Raw genomic sequence first — 25,425 nt, forward strand, 5'->3', positions numbered from 1 at the left:
ATCATCATCATCATCATCATCATCATCATCATCATCATCATCATCATCATCATCTTCACCATCATCTTATGGGATCTATTGTTAAGCCTCAGTCTGTTATTTTGTCTGCTGCTTAAACAGAAGATTTAGACAAGTGCTTCTTTGTTTGCTTGGTTGTGTTAATTTAATTTAATTTAATTGCTTCTATGCATTGGTTTACTGAATAACTTGGGTGTTGATTTTCATTATCTCTTATTAGGAAAGACTCCGAAAGCAGAAGCAAAATCAAACTCTTTCAAAATTGAAAACTGGAGATGACTTTCCATCATAGAAAGTGATTATTGCTCATCTCCAAAGATGGATGGATAAGAGCCTAGATCCAGAACTTACTTGACCTTGTAGAAACATATAACTTGATTCATCTACTGCTCCAGCATGGCAGAAGAATGGTGTGCGTGAGAATTTATCCTTAGGACAATGTATTTCCTGAAATGCATTTTAAAATCTTGTCAATAATGGCATTAATTGTCAAAAAGATGCTACCAAAGAACACCATGGCAAAAACTAATTCAAGCCTACAGCCCAGCCTGTGCAGAAAAGAAAAATAGGGCTATAAAAACCTGGTATCACCTTTCTCCTTCTTCTGTCAGGAGAAATGCACTGCAACACACTCATCCATTTCCAAGGGCCCCTGGATTCTGACTCTTCACTCTTTGAGATAAAGGATTTTTTAAAAAATCAATTAGCAGAGCTCGCACAATAAAGTTTGCTACCTGAGATGGAACAGTAAATGACATTTTTATTTGTTAAATGATATTAAATGATGTCTTCAGATTGACTGACTTATGGTGACACTGCCATAGGGTTCTCTTGACAAGAGTTATTCAGAGGAGGTTTACCACTGCCTGCATTTAAGGCTGAGAGAGTCTGACTTGTCCAAGGTCAGTTTGAAGTTTCCATGACTCAGAAAGGATTAGAACTCTGGTCTCACAGAGTCCAAGTTCATAATTCATACCATTGCACCACACGCATGTGTGCGTACAAACGCGCGCGCGCACGCACACACATACACACACACTTAAAGTCAGGGATATGCTTACCTTGGGGTTGAGTATGTCAAGCCTAGAACAGAGAAGATTGAGCAGAGAAATTATAGATATCTTTAATATCTTCAGGAGCACCTTGTAGAAAAGGGAGCAAGTTTATTTTCTGCTCTTCCAGGGGGCAGGATTTGTTCCAGTAGATTCAAATTACAAGAATAAAGATTCCATTAAACATTAGAAAGAATGTCCTGCTGGTAAGTATTCTTCAACATGGAACAGATTCCATCAGAAAGTGGAAAACTCTTCTCCATTTGAGATTTTTAAGCAAAGGTTGGATGACCACCTTTCAGGTGTACTTTAACAGTAGATTCCTACAGTGGTAAAGAGTTGGATTAGAGGACCCTTTTAGTCCCTTCCAACTCTGCAGTTCTTTGATTGCATGACATTTACAAATTCAGTTAATTCTGGCATGTGGAAAGGAAAAAAATTCACAAGCATCTTTCTCATTTATGACAATAGGACACTCATGATAAATTTTTAAAATCTTGGAAATCCACTGCCTGGATCAGCTGCCTCATTCTTTCTAACAATAGGAGATGTACTTTGATTGATTATTGGTCTGGTATGATTTTTACCTTCCTTGGGAATGCTCTTTTTTCCTTGGCTGGAGTTTTCACTCTGCTAGTGTGGGATGGCTTGATTTGACAGCTGTATTTGCTTATTTCCCCATCCCTGCCATGGTTTAGCAAGAAAAATCTGCCTAGAAGCAGCAAACCAGAAGTATGAAAGAATTATCTCATTGCTAGGCCTGGCAAGCCTGCAGCTGCATGAATTGTTCTTCAGCCTTGCATTCATATGAGACTTTTGAGACTTCATCATATTTCAACAATCCATAGACAAGCTAGAGAAGATGATTGGGTAATACCTCAACTCGTGGTGGAAAAAAGTTTGGGACCAATTAAGAAAGGGTGATGAATTTTCTCTCAATTCAAGTATGAATTTGTCTCTTGGGAAGTGAAGTTGTGGGCTAAATCCCATGAATATGGGGAAATGTGATGGAAAAGAAAATCTATTGATTCCTGAGGAGAGCTTTTGCTTCTTGCTGTATATACTCTTCTTTTTAAGCTCTTTGTTATTTATAGTTATCAAGTCAGCTTGGACTTCAGGTGACCCTACAAATAAGAGACCTCCAAGACAAGTTGTTATTAATATCCCAGCTAAGGTCTTTCCGGCTCAGAGCCATGGTTTCTTTGACTGAGTCAACATACCGCTGTTGTAGTTTTCTTCTTTTCCTTCTACTTTCAGTTGTACTAAACATTGTCATCTTCTCCAATGACATGTCATAATATACCCCAAATACAAAAGCCTCAATTTAATCTTTTTGGTTTCTAGTCAGAGTTTAAGATTTATTAGTTCTTGGACCCTTTGATTTGTCTTTTTGGCAATGCATGGTATTTATAGAACTCTCCTCCAGCACCACATTTCAAATTAGTTGATTCTGTTTTATGATCTACCAGGTATTTTATTTTCATGGCATTCCTGGGCTACAACTGAATCCTATGCCAACTTAGTACAATTTTCTGCTGACAGACAGTTAAAAAAAATACAGCTTACCATGTTCTGACCCAGTGGGGACTATTGGCTCTGATTCCTTTCCATGCCTGTTCAAGAGGAGTAAACTGCCACTGGTTTGTGCTGTAATTTGTTATTGGCAATTAGTATTTGCAGTTATTTCTAACAGGATTCTGTATAGTTCTTAGTCTGGTCACATGTCTAAACATTTTTTTTTACACATTGCCTGAACATAGAGGAAGAGAGGGATACAGGAGACTGGACTGTGCTCAGTAGGACAGTGTAGTTTATTCCCAGTGCATGAATACAGTGTAATCATATGTTAAATAAAATCAATACAATGAAAAATAATGTAGGGAAAGTATTTCTATAACAATTACTATCCAGTGGCTTCAAAAAGTTGAGAAAAATCAGATTTGCTAAGAAGTCCTAGGTATTAATTTTCTGTCATTTTCTCCCTAGTTCTCCAGCAACTATAATCTATTTTGATTTCTCAGTGTCCTTTCTAGTTATGTTGTATTACTCATAACTGCAACGCAGTGGTAGCTGCCAATACAAATTTAGTCTTTTCTGTTTATTCTGTATCATTCTGTCAAAGCAGATAAGTCTGTTTTACATTAGTGTGTGTATGTGTGTGTTTGTGTGTGAGAGAGCATGTACACACACAAATTAATTGTGGGAAAGTGATGATTCATTCCTGCTAAGGTAAGCCAACAGCTGCATCGTGCAGCATTCATCTGGTATACAGAGCTGTAAGATGACACATAGATCATAGGTGAAACAGAACAGTTGCCTTGCTGATTTGACCACAGGTCTCATGAGTTCAGCACTTTCATATCCAACCATGGGATTCTCACAAAGCAAGGGCTTTGTGTAAGCCATAGCTCTGCAAAAGTATTTTAAAGGTGTAAAGTAGGGATGATGAATGTGTGGCCTTATGGGGCACAATCTAGTAAGCATGGTGGAGGAGTACAAGTCTCTGCAACAGCATTCATACTCTTGTCTGGAGGGCAGAGGCTTGTTCCTCTTATGTGCTTGCTTTCGAAATATGTAACAGCAGTCTTGAGACTCACAGCTGCTGCTTATCCACTCACTTACTTACTTACTTCATTTTTATGCTGCCATTTTCCCAGAAAGGATCCAAGACTCAGGGTGTGCCTAGGAACACTCTTGTGAACCAGGGGGAGGAAAGACAGCCTGTCTTCAGAGTACGGCTACACCTTCTTACACCTGGCAGCAACAAGCCACTGGTAGTCAAGGGAACTGGGATGTACCCATTACACACTCAGGTGCTCTTGTACACCTAAGGCTGTTAGACATATCAATCTTAGCTTGCCTATACTGTGGCCTTGTCTGCATGGGACAGATAAACCAGCCTCCTTGCGTCTTCTCTGTGGGGAGACCAGATAATTCATGGCCCCAACTCCAGTTCTGGTGTGAACAGTCTGGACAATGTCCAGTACTTTCAGCACCAGAACTGGGAATAAGACCCTTAAAATGAACTAAAATAACTTACTTTTTACTCTGGTTCTTCTGTGAAGATCCAAAGTCCTCTGTTGCAATGATGGACAGCTATTTGAAAAATATCCACTGAGCCACCTAGCACATCCACTGCTGCTACCAGTCACGTGCTCTGAGCCTTTTTAAAAAGTAACAGAACAGAAACATTTAAAAACAGAGTTCTTCTTACAGAAATTAATTAATAAACATTCTCCTTCCTGTGCCTACTCATACCTGTCACTACTTCCATAAACCTTCTGCACTTACTTGCACCTTCTTCCACTTACTTCAACCCTCTTTTTTTCTTCCTTTCTCTTTCCTTTCTTTCCCGAACATATCTATTGTTTCCTTTTCTGTTAGAAGTTCTAAGAAACTTTGTAAAAGACAAACAAAAATATTACAACATGACAATAAACAGACCAACAACAAAACACACAGAAATAAACACAAAATATACATTAACACACAGTCCCTTTCTAGCCTTAACAAGTTCTTAGTAAGATCTATGTATTTTTCTGCCTTATTCTTTTATCCTACATGCTAATTATGTTACACTACCTTTTAATCTATTGCTTATCATTAATTGTTATATTCAAAATTTGTTTCGAATCCTGTTCCACTAAATGTTTCTACTACTAATCTGATTTATCTAACATCAGTTTTTTGATTTATTGTTTTATCCTAAATATTCTAGTCTATACTTATTATCCTTTTAGATATTATATATCCTCCATCTATTTCTTCTTAATATCAGCCACTTGGCCCTTGAAGAGAACAAGCATGTTAAAACTTCACTGGAAGATTCCACTGTGAAACTGATGAATTACAACTTATCAACAAGTTCATTTCCATTACATATGGCTTGAACTCAGATGACAGGGATAGTTGGCTTACCAAGGCCATATTGTTCATGTTATTAACACTGCTTTGTGAAGGGACACTGTAATGATTTTACATATGTTAAAGCTTTAAAATGATTGTTAGAATCTATACATTTTACATTTAATCTAATCTTACTGTTCTTGCAAAAGAAGATCAGCATGTGCTTTGTAGACAATAGCAAGGCCTTTGATCATGAAAGACTATGGAATGCTCTTAAAGACATGAGATTGTCAACACATCTGATGGCAGTGAGGAATCTAATGAGGAATCTTTACTCAGAATAGGAAGCCACTGTCAAGACAGAATATGGAGAAAGAGAATGGTTCCCAACTGGCAAAGGGGTCAGACAAGGCTGCATTCTCCAACGCTATCTGTTCAAATTGTATGCAGAACATATTATACAAAAAGCAGGATTGGACACAAGAAGGAGGAATGAAAATAGAAGGAAGGAATAATAACAATCTAAGATCGCAGATAACACCACACTACTAGCCGAAAACATCACAGACTTGGAACACCTGCTAAGGAAGATCAAGTAGGAAGGTGCAAAGGCAGGCTTATTTTGGAACATAAAGAAAACAAAAATAATGACCATAGAACATTTACACAGATTCAGCCTAGACAATGAAGAAATAGAAATAGTAAAAGAGTTTTCATCCCTGGGATCAAATATTGATCAGAGTGGGGACTGCAGTCAAGAAATCATAAGAAGACCAAGAATGGGGAGGGCAGCTATGAGAGAACTAGAAAATATCCTAAAAGGTAAAGACATACAACAGAGCATGAAAGTTAGAATCATACAATACTAATAATAATAATAATAATAATAATAATAATAATAATAAAGATTTATTTCTAGCCCACCCTATCACAGAGAATCCAGGTGGGTTACAGCAGTAAAATACATCAAAGTTACAATAAAATCGAAGAAGAAAACAATCCCTATACCCACCCTCCATTCCCAATGCTAAAACAGGATTAAACAGTCATAGTATAAAAGCAGTAAAAACAGTAAAAACATTAAAACATCCAACTAGAATTTGGAGGAGGCATTTTTCATAATCGTGATCATGTTCATGTCAGGTTCATATCCAGATCTACATCTATATTTCTATATCTATATCTATATCTGTAGCTATACAAGCCATTGTATTCCCTTTCATCATGTATGGATGCTGAGAGCTGGACAGTCAAGAAAGGAGGTAGGAGGAAAATCAACTCATTTGAGATGTGGTGCTGGAGAAGACTGCTGAGGATCCCATGGACAGCCAAAAAGACAAACAAATGGGTCCTAGGGCAGATCAAACCAGAAATCTCTCTGGAAACTAAGATGACTAAACTGAGGCTGTCATACTTTGGCCACATCATGAGGAGGCACAACTCACTGGAAAAAAAACAATAATGCTAGGAAGAGGGTCCCAAAACGCCAACACTGCACAGCAATGGCAGGGAGGGACCCCAATTTGATGGACCAATGGAATGAGGCCTGGGTCCTCTGGGGGTGGTGCTTCGCACCATGACGTTTTATAGGGGCAGGGCTATAACCAACTTAAGGAGAGCCCCGATCCTCCATGCAAAACTAGCTGATCTTAATTACAGGGTCTCCTCCTTCATCACTCGCAGAAAAGCTACCCTCAAGGAATTCCAGGAAATCATTGGCCATTTAAATTTTGCATGCAGGGTGGTTGCCCCTGGTAGGGCCTTCTTAAGGCGACTGTGCAGCACAATAGCAGGTGTCCACAGGCCTCACCACCAGATTAGAATCACTCAAGGAGTCAGGGAGGACTTAGAAGTCTGGAAGGAATTCTTGCAATCCTTTAATGGGATCTATTTCTGGAGAGACGAACTAAAGATCAAGGATGCCTTAAAGGTAGCATCAGATGCCTCAGGGTCGACTGGATTTGGGGTTTATTTCCAGGGCCACTGGTGTGCCCAAACTTGGCCGCGTGAATGGCACAATACAGACATTCTGTCCGACCTTATATTTCTTGAGTTCTTCCCAATTATAGTGGCATCACGAGTTTGGGCTAAAGAGTTAGCTAACTCCGCAGTCCACTTCTGGTGCGACAATATGTCCACAGTTCAGGTGATTAATACACTATCATCCAAATCCCCAAGGGTCATGCGCTTGGTTAGAGCCTTTGTTTTACATTGCCTCCGCTACAACATCCTTTTCTCGGCTCGCCATGTCCCGGGAATTGACAATGGAATTCCCGATTCTCTTTCGCGACAACAGATGGAGCGCTTCAGGCAGCTAGCCCCGGAAGCAGACCCCTGTCCAGTACCGATGCCAATAGACCTATGGAATCTTGGAGGAGTGAAATTATCCGGGCCATAAGCCTGTCCATAGCCCCTAGCACCAGGACCAAATATCGAAATGCAGGCAAGGACTTTGAGTCTTTCAGGGCCGCGGGAGGGCTCCAACCAGTTTGGCCCATACCAGTAGATCACATCCTGGAATACTGTGCTACATTAAGAGGGAGGGGACTGGCTCCACAGTCCATCAAGGGCAGGTTAGCGGCTCTGGCTTTCGCATCCAGAGCTCAAGGACATGTAGACAATACTGGGGACTTTAGGGTGCTCAAAGCACTGGAGGGTTGGAGTAGAGAGCAGGGCCACCGGGTGGACCAAAGGGAGCCATTGTCACCCCAAGTACTAAAAGGTTTGCGAGACCTATGGCCGAATATATGCGCATCACCATTTGAGGAAGTCCTTTTCCATGCTGCAGCCCTGGCAGCCTTTTTTGGGGTCTTGCGGATAAGTGAGCTAGTTGCATCATCCAAAGGAGACACAACCAGAAGGGCCCTGGAGTTTGGTGACTTAGCTATTTCAGACAACTTAGTGCAGCTCAGGATCCGACGTTCCAAAACAGATCAGAGGGGTAAAGGGGTGATGGTTACATTGGCTCGCTGCAGTGATAAGTCACTGTGCCCAGTCACCGCACTGCACGATTACATTAGGCTTAGGGGGGAACATTCTGGGACCCTTTTTTGCCACATAGACCATTCCCCCTTGACCAAATACCAGTTTTGGAGAATAACATCAGAGGCCTTAAATAGATTAGGACTCCCTAAGGCTCACTTTGGTACTCACTCCTTTCGCATTGGGGCAGCGTCTACGGCAGCGGCAATGGGAATGGCCCCTATGTCAATCCAGCGAATTGGCCGCTGGAGGTCCACTGCTTACAAAAGGTATGTGCGGCCTCTTAATCACTAACCAGTCTTATATAGGTTTCAGGTGCAGAGCAGGAAGACTGCGAGTCCTGATCTGTGGACACAGCATGGTTTATTGGGCGGCGCGGCAAGCCAGAAGCAGCCCAATGGGGGCCCAACTGGGCCTGAGCAGAATGGCCACAGTGGAATGGCTTGGTAAAAGGGGCCTGAAGTGGAATGGTCTGCTTCCTCTGCTGTTCAAGGAGCGTGCGGGGCCACCGCCTGATGTGCTTGTCATCCACTTGGGGGGGAATGACCTTGGTCTGATGAAAGGCAAGGCCCTCTCAATACAGGCTTTGCAGGACTTTAAATTCATTCAAGCTTCCTGGCCTAACATAACACTGGTGTGGTCCGCAATACTGCCTCGCCAGTCCTGGAGGGGTGAAGGGGATCCACGCGCCATCGATCTGGCACAGAGAAAAGTAAACCGGGCAATGCGCAAGGCCATGGACGAGGGATTGGGCCACCTTATTACACACCGGGGAATCTTGTTTCGCCGGAAAGAGCTCTACAGGGCGGACGGCATACACCTCTCGGAGGAAGGAAATCTTTTATTCCTGGAGGACTTCCAAAAGGGGCTGGGTGCCTTCTTGGCTGGCCTGGTGGGGGAAAGGAACTAGGCAGACACCTGTCCCTTTCTGTGGCAGGTAGTGGGGGGAATGTGAGAGTTCGGCGTACACCGTGGCACCCCCTTGTGGTGTAGGTAGAGCTCCGGAACCACCTTTCTAGGGTTACCACGGCCCGGAGGTGGGGAAAGACTCGATCCTTGAGGTAGACCTGGGATTTTGGCCCCCACTCCTAAAGTTACACGGCTTGGGTGAGGGTACCTGGGTCTGCCTTCCACCAGAGGTCCAGTCTGGGGAGTAGTCCAGTCAAATGGACTGCTCTACAGGGGGCAGGTGTTTTCGCCCGAGGGAAGGCTGGGGAGGTTGTCAGATAATGACATCTGCCCCAGCTGATCCCCAACCAGGTTGCTCCCCCCCTTTGTGGTCTTCCAGGATTTACAAATATTTAATTAGGTCAATAAAAGTGGCCCATTATCAACCCAATCTGTGTGTCTGGTCTCATTATTCCATGGTGGAACATCAAAGGTGGAATGAAGCAGAAAGAGAGGAAGGCCACACGCTGGATGGATAGACCCTATTAAGGATGTCATGGGTATGAATTTACAGGACCTGAGCAGAGCAGTGGAGCATAGGGAGTCTTGGAGATGTCTCATCTACAGGGTTGCCATAGGTTGAGATCGACTCGAGGGTGGATAACAACAACAACAAACTGTTCTTTGATCCCCACCCACCCCACATGGACATGACAGGAAATAAGAGCTGGGATTTTCCTAAAGAAAGACAGAAATAAGAGAACGTTAAAGGAATTTAAAGACTTTTACCCACCCTAATTTTTGTGCCTTCAAATCACTTATTCACTTCAGGTGACCTTATGAATTTCATAGAGTTTTCTTAGGCAAGGAATATTTAGAGGAGGTTTTCCCAGTTTCGTCCTCTAAAATATAACGTGCATCACCTGGTGATCATTACAGATTTTTAAATTTTAAAAATTATTTAAATTTCAGTATACTTAAAATCATGCATCAAGGAGAAGGCCCATGTTTTATAACATGTACTTTTGTATACCATTACAGTGAATTCAGCACTCTCTAAAAGGTTTACAATCTGTGAGCTAATTGCCCCCAACACACTGGGTACTCATTTTACTAACATGCAGAAGGATGGAAGGCTGACACAATCTTGGAGTCTCTGGGATCGAGCTCACATCCTTGTGGCGTCAATAGCAGCATTTAACCACTAGGCCACCAGGGCTCCTTTAAAGTGTTTTAAAAGACACTTCCTGTAGTTTACTGCTCTGTACTGTTTCTGGGGATACATTTTGAGCAGATATGGATAAAACTGGCCTGTGTTTTTATGCCTGTATTTATTGAACATACCTCTGAGGAGACATGCAAAAAGCTGCCTTTTCTGTTTTTTGCTGCAGTAGACTAACACATCTAGCCCTCTAGAAATAATTAGGATTAATTATCTTAAAATTAACCATCAACACTTTGAAATGCATTCCATATTGTCAAATCTCCTAATGGAGAGATCTGTCAATGGCTGTTAGCCCTGATAATAATAATAATAAATAATAAAATTTTATTTTTATACCGCTTTTCCACGATGATCAAAGTGGTGTACAGAAAATGCAATAAAAAACAATACAGAATAAAAATTTCAATAAAAACATAGCAATAACACTATATTAAAACATTACATTAAACAAATAAAACCAATTACCCCAAATCAAAGCCAGCTGAATTGTTAATCCATGATACCAGTACATATAGGGGGAAGCCACATAGTATCAAGGGACGTGGGGAAAAGCCTGGTGGAAAAAAAAGGTTTTAAGCTTCTTTTTGAACAAATCCAGGGAAGTGATGGAATGGAGCTCATCGGGAAGAGTGTTCCAAATTTTAGGGGCCGAGATGGAGAAGGCCCTTTGCGAGGTTGATGCATATCTCATGGTTGGAACCCTCAACAAGTTCTTCCCGGCTGACCTGAGTGTGCGGGGTGGATTATATGGGGAGAGGCAGTCCTCCAAGTAGCCCCTCCAAGTAGAATTTGTGTGTGTGTGTGTGTGTGTGTGTGTGTGCATGTGCGTGTGTGTATAGTTTTTAAAAAAACTTTGAGGTGTGTTGAGTCATTGAACATGGAGGCTTTATTTAATAAATTTGGGTAAGTTCCTCAATAGGAACAGGACAAAGCTGTCCTCTTTCCCCGCTACTTTTTTATTGTTGTATTAGAAATCTTAATTAACAAAATCCAGAAAGAAAAAGAGATACAAGGTACTAAATTGAAAGGTCTGGAATATAAATTGAAGGCTTTCATGGATGATTTAGTGGTTATATTAGAAGATCTGAACCAACAAATAGAAAAACTGATGGAAACTATAGAAAAGTTTGGGAAAATATCTGGATTTAAAATTAACAGAGCTAAAACAGCTTTGATAACAAACTACTTAAGTAAGAGAGAAAAAGAACAACATGAAATTATCGGGTTGCAGAGTCACAAAGAAGATGAGCTATTTAGGAATTTGGTTATCAAATAAAAGTACAGAACTATATGATAACAATTATATGAGCAAATGGAAAGAAATTTAAAAAGACTTAAATAGATGGAGCAAGTTAAAACCTCCCTTTTGGGGAAGGATTGAGGTAATCAAAATGATGGTTCTACCGAAAAAGAACTTTTTATTCCATACCATTCCAATACTAAACAGTGATGCTCCATTTAAATTGTGGCAGAAAGATATTAAAGAATTCATATGGAACCATAAGAGATCACGTATTAAACAGAAAAAAAATTGATTAGACAGAAAAAGAAGGAGAGACTGGACTCCCGGACTTGAGTTTGTATTATCAGACTAATGCTCTTAACTGGAGCTCAGTCTGGATGACTTTAGAAAATAAGGAATTATTAATTACAGAAGGACATGACAATAGGTTCAGGTGGCACGCATATCTCTGGTATGATACATCTGTGGCCCATAAGGAATTTAAGCATCACATTATTAAAAGATCTTTGCTACAAATTTGGTCTAAAATTAAAAAGAAACTTTACAGGAAAATTGCTTTATAGGTATCTCCTCAAGAAGCTTTCTAAGGTCAGTGGAAAGTTTTAAACACTTGGCTTACATATAAAGATATCTTATATAAAACAGACCAGAACAAATACAAAATGAAACACACCTCAAACTTTTAGATGCTTTTACCAAAATTTGGAAAGGCTACTTTTAGGACAAACACTTTCAAAGTCCCTGAGCCCAAATAAAAGGGTCAGCAGTCCTGCTGGTTATGGGACTATGGGAGCAGTGGCAACTGTTCTATATTAGTGAGGTGAAGAATCCATTTCATGTTTTACACACAGCTTTAAAGGATCTGTCCATGGTCCTGAACTCTATCCCCAAAATAAATTCAGCACCCTGAATATTGCCTTGAAAGACCATCATCATCATCATCATCATCATCATCATCATCTTCTTCTTCTTCTTCTTCAGACTGATATAGAGACTGGGTTCACCACCAGCAAAAGGACCCAAGCTCGACTCAGGCTTGCATCTTTCCGAGGTCGCTAAAATGAGTACCCAGACTGTTGGGGGCAAATTAGCTTACTTGCTGTTCACCACTATGATCTTTGGAATAGTGGTATATAAAACAAACAAACAAACAAACAAAAACAAAACAAACAAAACACCCTGCTGACACAGGAGCCACCAATCACCATTGGTTGAGAGTTGTACTCCAAAACATTAATTTTGCAATCTCTGCCTGGGGAAAAAAATTACGAGACGCTGGTTATTGCTTTTGCTATCATTTTATCATCTCCAAGATAGCTGCAGCTGGCTGCTGTTATTCTAAAAAATAAAGTAATGGTACCAAAACAAATTAAAACACAAGAATCAGAATTCTTTTGAGTTTTGAGATTCTGCCAAATTTTAAATTGTTGGGAACAGAAACATTTCAGCTGGGTTCTAAAATTTACATTGTAGTTTATGGTGTCATTTCTCATCCTCACAGCAGTAACAGTAAGTCCTTTTCCCACTCGGCAGTTAGAATCCTACTTTTAAACTCACATTCTCACCATACACAGAAGTAAATCCCTTATAGTCAAGCTTACTTTTGAGCAGGGATGTATATGACTGTATTCTTCTTAAAACTTTAGATCCTCAAAATGTACAATTTAATGCTAGGTGTACTTTTGAAGATGTGTGCAGATACTAAAGCTTTGAGAACATTAAAACTTCCAGAATCCCCCAATCTACATAGTTAATCAGATTGGCACCAAGATTTGGGGAACTGTCACCCAAAATGTAGGATTACATGTGGCATAGTGGTTTGGGTTTATGACTGTGACTCTGCAGATCTGGGTTCATTTCCCCATTCAGCCATGATACCCACTGGGTGACCTTGGACAAGTCACATGCTCTCAGCCTCAGGGGAAGGCAGTGGTCCAAAGTATAATTCAATCCGGGCAGTGGTAAACCTCCTCTGAACAAATCTGGTCAAGAAAACTCTATGATGTTTGCCTTAAGGGTCAGAAACAACTTGAAGGCTGACAGTAACAACAGTCCCAAATGAAAATCTTCCAATATCTAATAGTCACCTACATCACTGTTGAGTTGAAATATTCATTTTTATTAACATCTTTGGGCCTGACAATTTCATCTCATCTGTATATGTACATCATTTTAAAGCTTTTTAACTTGTTATAAATTATTATATTGCTTAATATCTTTTAAACTGTTTAACTTACTTTTGTTGTTTTAAATTTTGAATTGCTTTAAATGGTTCAAATCAATTTTATTGTTCATCACCCTAAGATCTTTTGATGTGGGGTGGAAAAATAAATATAAAATAACTGCTTCACAGAGATTTTGGTTCCTTCCGGTGATGCATCACAGGCAGCTCAGAGAATAAATCAGGAGCGCGAACTGGGATTGGTGATGGTACACTTGAGCCAATTTTAGAAAGAGATATTAACAAGAGCACAAGTGAATCTTACATTCCATTGTTATGGGACATCAATAGACTTACATATAATGAACTGAAGATTGCAGCAAATGTTCACCTCCCCCTACTCCTCATACAACATGAACTGTGCATTGTAAATCTTTGATAACAGAAGGATCAGTTTAACTCAGCAGAGCTGCATTATTTTACAAATGCTCCAGCTCACATCTCATACAAACTGATAAAAGTCGTAATGCTGTCATTCCTTGGTATACTAGCACCATTCAACTTATATTGCTTCCTATTTCTGTGATCCACCATGTACCAGCACAGTGTTATAAAGCCTTCTTAAAAGCAAGCTCCTTAATGAAAACAAGAAGATAATCTGGACTGAATTATACTTTGGACCACAAATACAATCCTGAACAAGTGCCGTGGGACAGCCACTCTTCACTCACACCACATTGCATTGCCAATAGTTCTGTTTCCTTTCTTTGATATTCTATCTCAATCATTTTTATTACAGTCCTCTTTGAGCCCCTCAATAAACTGAAGAGAAAATTTTAAAAAATAGCTGATTTGGCTCCATGCAAGTCCTCAGATTGTTCTAATACAGTTTCATCTTTTTGCCAACTTTTCTTCCATATCTTTTAACAGGGCTAAGGTGCACACAACCATACTTTCTCTTTTTCTAGTAGCACAAAACAGGCTGACACATTTGCAAACCAAAGTCTTCTACCAAAAAAAACATAATTCTGTAGTTTGTGTAAATTGGGGCAGGCAAGCACTGAGGTTACAGGGTGCCAGTGTTCTGACCCCATGACCCACCAGAAATGGCAGTTTCTTCTCTTTCTCCTTCTCCTTCATATAGAGTGGCTACATTCTGCCTGCCACAAATAAGTGTGCTATTCTTTGACTAGCCATACATTACAGTATTTCTAGTTCTTGTTCATTTAACTGCTGAAAAAACAATCATTTTGATTTTTTGTTGTTCTCAGTCTTGTTTTCCTGCCTCTTCTTTGTTGCACTTACTAACCTTGGATTCATTCACCTTCTCCACCCTTGTTACCAAATTTGTGGCAACCTACGTGATCTCATTGATGCATAATTGCATCCCATCCCATAATTACATGCCATCCCAGACAATATTGCCAATGAGATGTACAGCAGGGTGGACAAATGCAGTTGATGGTGTGTCACTCTGTCAAAAGAAGGAAAATGGAGCCCAGCCTCAGAAATCCATGAATATACTGCATAATGATGTGTGTGTGTGCGCGCGCACATATAGCACTAATTTGGAGAATGGGAGATCCTTTATCACAATGCACAAATTTGACAAGGATTTTTCTCCTTTGCATTTCTTTTTTGCCTGCCCTAGCCTGGTTGTCTTTACAGTATCAGCATAAAAGGGAAACATCTTTACATAGCTAGCCTCTTTGATAACTAATGGGGTTTGCCCTGTGCCAGATAAATCTTATTAAACATGGCAGGGTAGTAGGAGATGATATGCCGAGATGCTGGAAGTAGTGTTGTCTGCCCTCTAATGGCACGTATGATGTAAGCAAATGCTAGAATTCTCTGGGGATTCTAGCCTAGGGACCAGAGGGTTACAAATGCTTAGTTCATGACTTCATTCCACTGTACCATATATTTGTTGTGACAGAGAATTTTCATATCTAGAGCATAGATGTGAAATGCACACTGGATACTTGCTGTTAGCCTGGGCAGAGAAAACAAATACAAATATTGAGATGAGTAGCAAGCAACACAGAAGTGAAGATGCACAATCAGCAAAACTCACAGAGAAAAGGAATTGCTTACTGAGGAACATAAGTTGCTCAGTTTGCAACAAAATATTTTGCTTAACAGATAAACTTGGCAATGGTTTGAAAGCCTGGAATCCCATGCTAAACCACCTTGTATTCTGTGACAAAATATTATCAGTTTGTACCCATCAGCTCCATCTGCCTATTTTTTTTTTAAATACAGATTCTATGCTTTTGTAGAAACAAAATAAATGTTTTGTTCAGGAATTAGGAAATGGAGAGAAAGAGCTGTATTGTTTTCTGGAAGCCACAGAGGCACAGACTCAGGAGGACTGGCTTCAATATCACATATAATTTTTGTTCAATGGTACATAGATTTTCAGCTTTTAAGAACCACACTGTATTTATAATTTCATTTCTTCATTTTGATATTTTTATGCTGTCTTCCATCAGGGGTGGCTTAAGACATTTTTCTTCCTGCAGCAAAGAACAAGAGAATGCATGATTTCATTTCATATACAGATGTTGCTTGGGTCACGAATGAAATCTTTAATCAGTACTGGCAATAAGGCTGTGTCCACTACCTCACCCAAACAAATCAGGCAACCGTTAGAAGAGTGCAGGGCACATAGCACTACACTAACAACTTGCTAGTATTTGTCACCTAGGGAGACAGTCTCATTCTGTCTAATGGTTGAGCCAGCCCTACTTTGGGGAAAGAAAAGTCCTCTCAAGTGGACTTAGAGAAATAACATTTGAAAATTAATATATAAAACACACACTTAAAATATTCAAAATGCATAGTTGGGAGATGGCCTCATATGGACCAACCCAACACATCACAAACAAATGAAGCCATCTTCTCAGTTCTCCAGAACTCTGCATCAGAATGGATGTTATACAAAATGGAGGGGAAGAAGAAGAAGGGAAATAGGATCAAAAACGGAGGGTAAATGCCATAGAAATATTTGGAATTTGTAATAATCAGTGTGAAATAGAGTGTAGTTGTATACTGAACAAAACAGATGTATTTATTCTAATAAGTAAAAGAAAAATCTACGTATATTGTCTCAAGAAATCCACCAAAGGACAGTAAAGGAGATAAAAACAGTTAAGCTATAGGTGGTTACAAGAGTCCCTAAAGTCTCAACTTCGGCAGGCAGGTTGTTATTGATTTTGCCTACTTGCAGGTACTTGCAAGGAGAAGACAAATTACTTTGCCATCTACTGTCATTGAAACATCCTTAAATATGAAAACTTATAAGCACAATGTATACTTAGAAATGCCCTCCATATGTTCAGTGCAGCTTACTCCCAAAGAAATGTACATGGGATAGACTGAGGGTTCAACAACAATAACCATCTTAATATTTCCTTAATTATGTTGTTCACTTCTGTCTGATTATACCTGAGGAAGTCTAGCCTGATGGTCCAATTTTACTCTGCCCTCTCCCCCCCCCCCAAATTCCAGTGTCGACATACACTAATGCCCATTTATTTCTAACAGGTTCAAAATGGAGACTGCAGATTGATTGACCTAGAACACATCTGCACTGTAGAAATAATGCAGTCTGACACCACTTTAAGTGTTATAGTTCCATTCTATGGAACCCTGGGATCTGTAGCTTTACAAGGACTTTCTCTACCAAGGAGTGCTGGTGCCTCAAAAAAACCTTATAAATCCTAGGATTTTTAATGTGGAGCCATTGCAGCTAAAGGGGTGTCACTGCTTTATTTCTACAGTATAGATGTACCCTTAGTCTCTGCTAGGTGCTGCAACTTGGTTTTACAGCTTGGAAGTGCTATACTATGCTTTTAGGGTAAAGAGGAAGCATTACTAACAATAATAATGATGATATAAGAAGTGTCAATGACTTCAGTCATTTGGGTGCAATTAGCAACTTTTTGTTGAGGAGGCATTTCAAAAAAAATTGAAGGCTTTATTTTTATTATGTTTTTATTTAATTAAATTGTTTTGGTATTACTGTGTATTTTTTTAAAAAAAGAAACAACCAAGTATTTTTGTATGAGGCAGTGGAAAATAAAATACTAAAGACAGTCCTCCCTTCCAACAATGAGTGACAGCTTTTGTGTATTAAGCTTCACACATTTCTTCCAGTATCTCAAATAGGCACCTATACTGAAATTTATATAATATGCAAATTTTGTTAAACCTAATTGGAGGTAGATGATTGATTCACCTTGAAGACATCCTCAATCAATTGACAACTGTAAATAAAGGTGACTCATGTAAAAGCAAAATGCAATTTAAAATATGCTTCTGAATTAAAACATAAAATGATCCCCCCTCCAAAAAAAAAGTTTGAATAGTTGATCTGGGTTCACCCAATTCCTATCCTCCAATTCATGCAAAGAACACAGGAAGTGGGTTTGTGAAACTATGTGGATAAGGTCCACCTTGCTATGTGTTGTGGCCACCATGTTTTCGGAATTCATCTGAAAAGAGTCTATATGGTGGACCCTTGTTATACACTGGGGTTTGGTTCCAAGTCCCATTAAATATGACATAGCAAAATGGTGTCTCTTATCAAAAATGGAAAATCAAGGTAAATGTATACTTTTTTTGAACATTTTCAAACCGTGTATGCTTGAATCCGTGTATAAAAATCCGTGTATAAGAAGGGCCAACTGTACATACCAAGAGATGGATAGTACATGCAAGATGGACTCAGGCCCATTCTACACGGGCGCCGCCATCTTGACGTCGTGGATGCCTAGCATCCGCAAGTCACACGGCGCTAATGATGCTGCAAGTGCGCCATTGGTGCCTTGCGGCATCATTAGCGCCCCGCAAGATGAAGCTGCATTTCGCAGCTTCTTTTTGCTGTGCGGAGGAGCCACGCGGTTTGGCCGCTGAGGCTCCTCCATGCAGCAAATGAAGGCGCTTTTCAGACCGCCCTTTTGGGTGGTCTATAAAGCACCTCAGATTGGGTCTGAGTCTCTTCAAATATGGATGAGCTCCATGCTTGTTTATCCATATGGGCCTAAAGCCCATTCCAACATACTCTAAACATGGAGAATGTAACCTCAACCAAAATGCTCATGATGCAGTCATATATATGTACACTTCTAGTCCTCATTTCTAAAAAATGATATTACAGATCTGGAAAACCTAAATGATCAATGGATTATAGCAACCTCTTTACAAAGGATGGGGAGTGGTTTTGCTTGTGGGGCGGTAAGCTGAATAATTGGAAACTTGATAGAGATGTTCCTGGTGCAGAAAAGTGGACAATGGGGTGCTGCATATCCACTCCCGCTCCCATAATATTCAATAGTTAGCCACTAGTAGTCATATCTCCACTAGCACAGGGCAGTCTGGAGCATTCTGACCCCAGAGCGGCCCTAACCCTCACCCATTGTAAAGGTCCTCTGTGGCAATGGCAAGCGGCTGGTCACACATGCATCCTGCTAAAATACTCAGCATGTCTGCCACCACCTTCAGTCACTTCACTTTGAGGTCATAATGAGGCATCCAGTCTTGGTACATGGCAGGGCCCCTCATTTTGACCTCAAAGCAAACAATTGGTGGCAACAGCGGATATGCAGGGTCGCTCAGCAGGATATGTTTTTACAGTCACCAGGCATCAGAACGAAGGTCTCCAGATCTCATGGGAAGATCTGAAGCAACTGAGAACTTATTTTAATCCACAGTAAGATGAGTATACCCTGGTTCTAGTGCTGAACAGGCTGGTCATCATCCAGTCTGTTTGCACTAGAACCAGAGTTTGGGTTGTGCATCATCTAGTCTCCATACTGAGACAACAGCAGGAGACTATTTTATTTGGCCAGTGCAGAAAGGCCCTACATGATAAGTGAGTCAGGACAAATAAAAAGAAAACTGTTTTCACAGACTGCATATTTAGATGCTAAAATTCACTGTAACAAGATGTAGTTATGGCTGCCAATTTAGATGATTTTAGAAAGGGATTGGACAAATTCATGGAGGATGGGGACATCAATGGTAGCTTGTCTGGATAGGTATGTATTACAGACTCATTATGGGTATCTGTAATGGGAAATGCAAGATGGCAGGTGCAGTTGTAGTCATATTCTATTGGTGGACAATTGATTTGTCAGTGTGTGAATGAAATGTTGGACCAGATGTATGATCAAAGATAGCATTTCTTTTATACTTATGCAGGATAGTATGGCTGTTGGTTACACCAAATTGCTATTATACTACACAGGAAATACTATCAGTTTTGTCATCAGGTAGTTTTAAACAGGTTTTGAACCCAAACTTCATTATTTTTTTTCTGTGGCAAAGTTTGGATTTGCAAATAAAATTGCTTGTGTCAGCTCTATTTCTAAACAGAGTGAAGTCACTGCCATAGGCTATTATTTGGGGTATCAGGACAAACAGCACATTGTTATTTACTTCATTATTATTATCTATTTAGCATCAGAGATTTTATTGTTATTCATAGAATCATAGAGTTGGAAGAAACCACAAGGGCAATCCAATCCAATCCCTTGCCACACAGAAAGGCCATCAAATCACTCCTGAGAGATGGCCGTCCAGCCTCTGTTTAAAAAACACCAATGAAGGAGACTCCACCACACTCCAAGGGAGTGTGTTACACTGTCAAACATCAGTTACTGTCAGGAAATTCCTCCTAATGTTTAGGTGGAATCTCTTTTCCTGTAGCCTGCATCCATTGTTCCGGGTCCTATTCTCTAAAGCAGCAGAAAACAAGAAAACTGGTCCATCCTCAATATGACACCACTTCAAATACTTAAACAGAGCTATCATATCATTTCTTAAGCATCTCTTCTCCAGGCTAAACATACACAACTCTCTAAGTCTCTCCTTGTAGGACATGGTTTCCAGACCCTTCACCATTTTGGTCATTCTCCTCTGGACACACTCCAGCTTGTCAACATTCTTTTTGAACTATGGTACCCAGAACTGGACACAGTATTCCAAAGCAGAATAGAGTGGCACTATTACTTCCCTTGATCTAGACAGTATACTTCTATTTATGAAGCCTGTTGTTGTTGTTTTAAAACACACACAACTGTACTGGTGAAATTCTCTTTTCCATATGCTAAAACAACATAGCCATGCAATGTTACCTTTCTTAAACAGTAAGGGAGTAACAATTTTTGTTCTGCTGACCCTATCTTTGAAAATCTGCAAGCTACCCCTACTTCCAAGTCAAAACCATCGTGTGATCTTTCTGTTATGGATGGTGATAACCACTCTAATTCTGGAAAGCAGCTGACTGACTCTGTATGTAGCCTTAATATAAACTTTGCCTAATGGCACTGAGAAAATTAGATTTTTGAATTATAGCTCTCAACGTTCCCACAACCACCATATCCACTAGCCACATTGACCCGGGAAATCTGAAAACTGTAGTTCCAAAGTAATTTTCCCAATCTCCTTCTTAAGCATACCTCACTTTCTTCATCAGAAGAGAATTTTCAGTAATATAGGTCTGGTTCTGGATGTATTTTGGAGGAGTCTCTGCTTTACACAAAAGCTGTGTCAGGGAGATAGCCTAATTCTTTGAACAACTCCTAGCTGTACTTGACACTTCAACTCCAATTGTCTCCTTAAATATATCTTAGTGTCCCTCCATGCTCCTAAATTCAAGATATCTGTTACATGCATGGGTGGGTGAAAGTACAGACAAGAAGGTATATGGGCAGGAGGAGGTTTAGTTCAGGGACAATCACCTAACTACCTCCCCAATCTATATATTCCCTATTATTTCTATCAGCCAGTAATACACAATGGCAGCTAAAGTGGCTTGTTTGAAGATATTTCCCACTCTGCTTCAACAGCCAGCCCTTTATTGTGTCCCTATCTTACTTTTCTGAGCAACTTTCCTGCAATTTTCCTTTGTGGCATGGTCAATAGCAGAAGTGCCTGTTCTTATTGCTATGACTGTGGAATCCAACTTTAGGGCAAGTCTAATAACCTTATTGGTGATTTTCACTTTTCCATCAGCAACCAGCTGCCTATTCTTCTCATTGTTTCCCAGCCTAGAAGAAATTACTGATGGAATGTCTCCACAGTACATTGCACATAAATGCCTGTGTTTGTCTTGCTGTTCTAAATTGGGGATGATTTTGAGGTGAGGTTAACAAGAACATATTTTGTTCCCAAGTGCCATGCCTTTCAAAAGGGAAGAAAGACCATAACGTTCCTGAATAATTGAGCAACAGACTTTTGCCACTCATCTCTTCCTTTCTAATGTGAAATTCTTTCCTTTGGAGCTTTTATTTCCAGTTCTCTAAGGACCCTATCGCATGGGGTTAAAAGAATGGCTTACCTTTCCCAAATTAAGTGCTAATTCAGGAGGCAACTGGTTCCTATCACACATAAATCACCACCAAATCACTGCCTGGGTCTGTCCCGGATACAGCCCAGGTCATCTAAGCCACTTCCACAGCCCCTTTTTGAAAACAGAAGCTTCCAGCTTCTAAAAATGGTCATCAAAGCGGCTTAAACGACCCAGGAGGCATGTAGGATGGACCTGGGTGGCAATTTAGGTGTGGTGGCAACTGGCTGCCTCCCAAATTAGCACTGAATTCGGGAAAAGTAAGCCACTATTTTAACCCTATGCAATAAGGTTCTGATGGTATCCTTGTCCTTACATAGCACATTGGACTATCACAAAGCAAATGTGTCACTATCTCAGCCACTCATGGGAAAAGTTTTGGTTTTTGGAACTGTGGATAAAGGAGAGTCAACCTGTAATGTGTTGGCAGATGTTATGTAGTGGGGGTGGCAGAGTTAAAGTAAAAACATGGTCTTTTTATTTGGCAAAGGAAATTGTTCCAGTTCATACTATAACTATAAAGACTTCCTTCTAAGTTCTGGCATTTAAGTGCAAATTGTCCAAAAATGTGTGCAAACAAGATGGAAGAGACTTCTAAAGAAATGTAAAACTGACATAGCCTTTAAATAAAATGATTCATTTATGCCTGATAAGATATTGAGCCAAATCCTTCATATGGGCTCCGTAGTGATGTATGCAACAGCTTGATCCTGTAGATACTTGGACTACAACTGGAGTTTGCATCTTTTAATACTTTTCCAAGAGTCAGAGAAAATTCTCCCTGAGCATAGGAAAATGTCAGAGTTTCATCCAAACAATTTGTTTGCCTAGCTGTCTGATTGATTCTAAAATTTATACTCCCCCCCCCCCCTTCAATAGATAATTGGGATTCTTTGGATGGTTCACAAAAGACATGGTGAGAGAAACTAGCCAAACCAATAAGTCATATTAAAATATATCATACAACAGAAGAATTTCAAAGAAGTTCCAAGTAGCTTAAACCTATTTTTAAAAAACATTTGAAAATTAGAAATTTCAGCAATCCTTGAAAAATAAGAAGGACTATACTTAAACATGTCCCAGAGTGAATCTATATTGGTCTTTCTGGGGCATTGTTGGAAATTCAGAACAGCAGTTTCCAACTCCTGCTTTGTTGCCATCATTAGAGCAGGAGGTGAGTGGACAAAACATCAGCAGAAGTGGGTCTCACTGAAGCATTTGACCCCAGCAGCAGCACAAGGGTTTTAAAAATTAATATATCAATATCCTGTCTTTTAAAATGTTTTATTGCAAATTAGTTTACAATAACACATAGATTTATAACAATATAAAAATAACTATAGCTAACAAGAGACAATCAAAATAAAGCTGGCAGCCATGAATAAAAGTAAAACAGCACCCTGCTGAGTAACCAGAGATCACAAAATACAGCAATACCAGAGCAAGAGCAAGATAAACGACATTCTTAAAATTTATGAGGATCCAGCAGTAAACAAATAACTTTTCAGTGCCTACATATGAGTAGTATTATGTTAGTGAAGGTTCTTAGCCTTCCTGTAATTTTTGTGAGCAAGAGAGTATTGTTAAATACATATGCACTTACATACCAATAATGATGGGAAGGAGTTCCACAGGTGTGGAATCACTGACAAAAAAAAATCCCACTCCCTTATACTCAAGATAGGTACATGAATAGACATTAATATGTGGACAAGCTAATATGGGTGAAGTATGTCATTCAAGTAACCTTCTCTCAAACCAGTTAGGGCTCTAAAAGTCCTGGAAATCCATTCACAACTAGTACAGATGGTAAAATACAGGTGTTGATGTGTTCAGATCACCTGACTCCCACCCATACATAGGTGACTATGTTTTCTACCAGCTGGAATTTCTGAACCATATTTAAAGGCATCCCCATCTAAAGAGCATTACAGTAGTCCTCCATGGATGTCGCTAGTGCGTTGGTAAATGAGATGAAGTTTATCTTCTCCAGATAGTTTCACAGATAGTTTCACCTTATCTGCATGGGCCAATCCCTCCCCACACACACACACAGACACATACCATTCTGGTAGCATTCTGTGTAGACAATGCACAACCCAAACCCTGGTTTTCATGTGAACAGTCCAAACAACATCCAGCACATACACCAATATAACTGGGGTATAACATTACTAAAACAATTAAAATAACATACTTCCAAAAGATCTGGAAGATCTGTTCCCATACCAGGGCAGCTGTCTGCTTGGGCATCCTGCTGATCCTCCCAGTGCATTCCCCATTGTTGCTAGTCACTTGTTTTAAGGCACCCAACCATGTGATCATAGTGGTGGATGTGTCTGGCAGCTCAATGGCACGCCCATGCAGAAAGATGGAGGGTCAAGTAAAGGGAGAGGTCAGGGAAGCTCTAGGGCCAGGATACTCCAGGCTGGATATCTGGCCGATGCAGACATGTTCATAGTTACCACACTAGTCCTGGCCTTCTTAAAAATACTCCAAGCCACTGCTGCTACCCAAGGTTCCTTCATTATTATCAAATCACAAACTCCAAAATTGAAAAGCTGGTCTTTCAGGGGAAAGGCAATCCTTTCAAAGTCCATTAGAAACTTTTATCTAGAATAGTCAGATTCAACACCTGCAGTACCTCCATCTTTTTTTGGATTAAGATTCACCTTGTTCTCTCTCAGCCCTCAATCCCAATCAAGCTCCAGATCCCAGTCTTATTTCATTAGCTAGAAAGCAGAAGACCATAAATATTTTTCCACATGAACATTCTAATGCCACGGCCACAATCTTCTTCAGCATGTAACTGGAGCAGCAAATTTTCTTCAGTTCCATGCTGTGCCCAATTTCTCCACAGATTTTTATCTTCTTTTTAAAGCTACTGGCAGTGGCCTTCACTCTCATTTAATGTTTGTAAAGCACATTGTACATCCTCATTTGGAATGAAGACACTGAGGATGAGATCAGGTCAATATTGATCAAGGGAGCTGGGAAAGCACTCAAATGTTATGATATATGACCAACACTCAGTCTACTGGTCTATAGTTTAAAGTTAGGACCTGGAGCAAACTTACAAGGGAACAAATGGCACACTGGTACCTCAATCATCAACTTTAAGTCATATAGTAAATTATGTATCAACAGAGACAGATAAACAGACATAGGTATCATCTCAGGAGTATGATTAGAAATTGAGCATTTTATCAGCATGCAAGCAGGAGCAGGCAATGAGTTCATACAGAGAACCAAATCTCCCCAGAGTAAACTCTCATACCTCAAGGTAATTTGGTAATATTATCCTGCCAGGTGTTAAAAGAATGTTGCCACAGATCAATGGTCCATGTGTGGTAAATATCTGATACAACAGGTGATAAAAAATGGTCACCAGAGATAGCTTGATGTCATTTAATTGGGGAGGGTCTGCAGGTATTGGTCATGGTGTTGTTGGCTAGCGTGATAATAATTGTATATGGTCCCTTTCACTCTACTAAGTATAGTGCTATATTCCACTCCAGCTGCAATGGCAACATCCTATGGAATCTTGAGGATTGTAACTTGGATGTTTATCACACTATACTGTTAAAGTGCTACAATTCCAGTGTGACTCCTCTAGCTGCCTCCTGTTGCATTCTGGGACTGGCAGTTTTAAGGAGG

The sequence above is a fragment of the Sceloporus undulatus genome, chromosome 4 (genome assembly GCF_019175285.1).
Source record: "Sceloporus undulatus isolate JIND9_A2432 ecotype Alabama chromosome 4, SceUnd_v1.1, whole genome shotgun sequence".
NCBI lineage: Eukaryota > Metazoa > Chordata > Lepidosauria > Squamata > Phrynosomatidae > Sceloporus > Sceloporus undulatus.